General features: G+C 43.1%; 1 pseudogene; it reads left to right on the top strand.

The window, feature by feature from the left end:
* LOC104295718 overlaps positions 1 to 4,569 on the top strand; it is a 29,644-nt pseudogene that overhangs the window by 7,376 nt on the left and 17,699 nt on the right.

The raw sequence follows: 4,569 nt of genomic DNA, 5'->3' as shown, positions 1-4,569 counted from the left end.
TCATGGACTAAGTGAGTTTAATGGACATTTTAAGTGAGTGCAATGGACGTTTTAAGTGAGTTCAACGGACACGTTGGAGGTATGGCCCACAGACTATGGGAACTGTAAGATCTGGGCATGACACAGATGGTATGGAATAAGGGGTGGATAATGTCCTGGTTCCGGCAGGGATGGGGTTAATTTCCCCAGGAGCCGGCAGGGGGCAGGTATTCCATACCAGGTGACCCATGCCCGAGCTATAAGAGGAGCTAGCCGAGGAGAGCAGTTGCCACTTGGGGTGGGCTGCGGCAGTGCGGGTCTGGTTGGTGTGCTTCACGGCGGTACTGTAATCGCGTTTTCATCTTTTCCTTTTGCTGTTCTGTTAAATTGCACTCTTTTAACCCACGAGTTTGGCCCTGTCATTTTCTTTTTCCACGACTGTGGGAGTTGTGCGAGCGGCTGCGTGGTTCTTTGTTGCTGGCTGAGGCCAAACCACGACAAATAACTAGGTGGAAATTTGCAGAAAAAGTGGATATTCCTCAAGTTCAAAATGGATGAGTAAAAATAAACATCTTTAGATATTTTGATCCAACAACTGGAAAATTCAGCAAATCAGCCACTAGCCCAGATGGAAAGAAGTTGCCAAGGATATTTTTTCAGCTAGTTCTGGATCCTATCTTTAAGGTAAAGCCATATTTTGTCTTGATTTGATTTCAGGGGCATAAGAGGAGCCTTTTTTTAGTTTAGCAGGTTATCTCTTAGGAAAGCAATCCCTCTTCTAAAGTAGGTCTAAAGAATCATAGAATCAAAGAATGGTTTGAGTTGGAAGGGACCTTAAAGATCATCTAGTTCCAACCCCCCTGCCATGGGCAGTGTGAGAGATGGAATTGTTTGGCTTCAGCCATTTTGTGTTTCGACGGCACAAGCAGAGCTGTATAACTTAGAAAAACAACTCCTTATAAGGAGAAAAATGTGAATCGAGTTTGTGATAGGCTAACGGGTCGTGAAAGAATGTGCGCCCTAAAGTACCTAACTAATGGAAAAAGGGGGCAGGACATAAATACCTGAAGTTTTGTAGCTAAGTGTGCTCTTTTTGAGAGGCACCCGACTCAGCTGACTCGTTTATTTTGATCCTGAATAAACTTTTATCTTTGCTTCGAAGACTTTGTCCTCTCTACATTTTTATCCGTGAGCGAGCGTTTCTCACAGGCAGGGACACCTTCCACTAGACCAGGTTACTCAGAGCCTCATCCAGCCTGGCCTTTAACACCTCCAGGGATGGGGCATCCACAGCTTCTCTGGGCAACCTATGCCAGTGCCTCACCACCCTCACAGTAAAGAATTTCTTCCTAATATCTATTCTAAATCTCCCCTTCTTCAGTTTAAAACCATTACCCCTCATCCTATCTATCACTCCACTACCTGAGTCCCTCCCCATCTTTCCTGTAGGCCCCTTTCAGATACTGGAAGGGGCTATGAGGTCTCCCTGGAGCCTTCTCTTCTCCAGGCTGAACAACCCCAACTCTCTCAGCCTGTCCTCATAGAAGAGGTGCTCCTCACAAGAGCAGAGTAGAGGGGCAGAATCACCTCCCTCGACCTGCTGACCATGATACTGGTGATGCAGCTCAGGATGCGGTTGGCCTTCTGGGCTGTGATCACACATTGCCAGCTCATGTTGAACTTCTCATCCACCAAGTCCTTCTCCTCAGGGCTGCTCTCAGTCCATTCTCTGCCCAGCCTTTATTTGTGCTTGGGATTGCCCCTGATCCACGTACAGGACATTGCACTTGGCCTTGTTGAACTTCATGAGGTTTGTACGGGCCCACCTCTCAAGCCTGTCTGTGTCCCATTGGATGGCATCCCTTCCCTCCAGCCTGTTGACCATGCCACCCAGCCTGGTGTCCTTGGCAAACTTGCTGAGGGTGCAGTGCTTTCTGTAGAGACTAGAAAAATTCTGCAATATAAGAACAATGTGCAAAAGGTGGGTCGGATGTAGAAGGCAGAAAATCTGAATGGTCTGTTCACTGAAATAACATATTCTGCATACTGTTAGATTCAAGATTTGTATTTTGTGTGTGAACCTCTTCTGATAGGAATTTGGAATTTCATTTGGAATTAGAAACATTTGATATAATTTGTGAATCTTGAGCTGTGTGATCCTTGTGAATAGTTTCTCAAACAAAAGCCCAGAACAGAGAAACCAGAGGGTTTTCATATGTTCAACATGTTTAAGATAAATAGTAAGCAGATCCTGTCTCTGATATATTACTTACTCCAGTCACTATAAACTTGTTTCAGATCTTTGATGCCATTATGAATTTTAAGAAGAAAGAGGCAGCCAAACTGATAGAGAAACTTGATATCAAGCTAGACACTGAAGATCAAGATAAAGAGGGAAAACCCCTTCTTAAGGTAACTTGGTCTTTCTACTTCATTAGAATTGCCAGCATGATAGCATTTCTTACCCTGGAGCTGTGTAATGAGAACAGTCTTTTAGGTCTTTCTGAAATGCACATAAACTTAGCTTAATTGTCTTTTTATAATCTGTTCAGTGGTTAATTTGTGCATCAGGAATGTCACAATTTGAAATAGGGTGCTTGGTAATGTATTGCACTGAATTTGCTAGAGAGATAACCGGACTTAAGTGTGTTGCAACACACAAAAGACACACCTGTTTTGATGTAAGAAGAGAGAAATAATCACTGGAGAAGGGAAATCCAACCACATTACTGTGGTGAATGGCCAGAGATTTAATAAAACATTTGGTTTTATTTTTATCTTCCATATGTGGAAGATACAGCCATAAAATATGACAATTCATGGACCTTTTTCCTTCAGCTATTGTAATCTGCTGTCAGCGAGAAGGACATTAATGTTTAATTTTAGGAGTTTAATATAATCCATGAATCCTAACATTTCTGTTGAAACGTAAGTCACTAGCCCAAGGCAAAAAAGAATGCGAGGAGTGCTGGTTTTCACTAATTCAAACATATAGTTATGTTCAAATTGCTTGTTCTAGATAAGTATTTTACTCATAGCCTTTAACAAGATTTAAGTAGTCATAGGGAAATTTTAAATAGTTGTCATGACTTTTTACATTGCATCCCTGAGTGTAGCCTTCTACATGCTATCCAAAAGGTTTATTTGGGGGTCGGTTTTTATATTTGTTGAAACAAGTTCTAATTACAATGTGAATTTGGGGTCCCTAGACCGTGATGCACCACTGGCTGCCTGCTGGAGATGCCTTGATTCAGATGATCACCATTCACCTACCTTCCCCTGTAACAGCACAAAAATATCGCTGCAAACTTCTTTCTGAGGGGCCACCTGATGATGAAGCTGCTATGGGTAAAAAAAAAAAATAATTCCCAGCTTACTAGGGGCTGTCAAAAATACAGCACCCCTTGTGCACAGATGAGTAAAACTGCCTAAAATGCATTTGGATTAAGCTCCTGTATTATAATGATAATTACTAATTTGGGACTCTGTTGAGCAGGATATTACAAAAAGTAAGAAAGCAAAGGAAAAGCCTTGGGGTACGACACATAAAACTTGCTTTATGTCCTTATATGCTGGAAGCTGATGTGTGTGAAACCATGTTGTATTTATTTTAGATTCAGAGAACGTGTGGTTGAGATGAGCAGGAAGACGGTATGTACCAGCCTTCGGATAGACTGTAAGAGATGGATGCAGCAGCAAGTTCCTTACCCTCATTCTCTCTGCAGCTTTGATTGTGGTCTCCTAGTGAATCCTGTGATTTCTCCTCAGTCACAGTCAGAATCAGAACAAGATACTTTCAAACACCTCTAACACATCCCCTGGTAGCTGACACGTTGTTACTGTTCTCTGATTCACTCTCAAGCTTAAAGGTGGAGGACAAAAGTCTGGTAAAAAATGGAACCATCTCCCAGTTGTCTGAAGGCTGAGATCATGACTAGATAAAGATCAAATAGCTGAATCTGATACAAGGGCTGTTGGTCTGACATTGTGTCGTGGTTTAGGCCAAATCGGCTACTGGGGACCTGAAGGACCCCAGATGGGACCGACAGATGCTCTCCTCTACCCCTCTTCAGAGAGAGAGGCAGAGGAGGAAAAAGAGACTTACGAGTTTAGAAGGAACTAAACTACTTTAATGAAATATTAATAATAAAATAAAAAAAAAAAGAAATAATGAAATATATACAAAACCGTATCAAGCTCCCGAGATGACAATCACGACACCGGCTGGCACTGGGGCAGTCCCAGGCTGGACTCAGTGACGGACGGGAACTGGATTCCGGATCTGCATTCAGGATCGGGATCGCAGGCAGACGAACAGAGTCCTCCTCAGACGTCGGCCATTGCAGGAAGAGAGAGCTGACCTTTCGATCCCTCAGCCTTTATACTGAGCATGAGGCAGATGGGATGGAATACCCTCGTTGGGCAGTTTTGGGTCACCTGTCCTGTCCGCTCCTCCTTGCAGGTGGGACCTCACTATTCTTTTCCGTTCCAACGAGTCAAATAACAAAGTTGGTTGGCCTTGGTTGTTATAGCAATAAGTATAAGCAAGGTCCTCTCTGCATACCATGCCTGGGCATCAGCTATAAACAT

The sequence above is a fragment of the Charadrius vociferus genome, unplaced genomic scaffold (assembly GCF_000708025.1).
Source record: "Charadrius vociferus isolate BGI_N301 unplaced genomic scaffold, ASM70802v2 scaffold302, whole genome shotgun sequence".
In the NCBI taxonomy this organism is placed as follows: domain Eukaryota; kingdom Metazoa; phylum Chordata; class Aves; order Charadriiformes; family Charadriidae; genus Charadrius; species Charadrius vociferus.
Note: the sequence above shows the minus strand (reverse complement) of the source record. Positions and strands in the feature narration are given on the sequence as shown.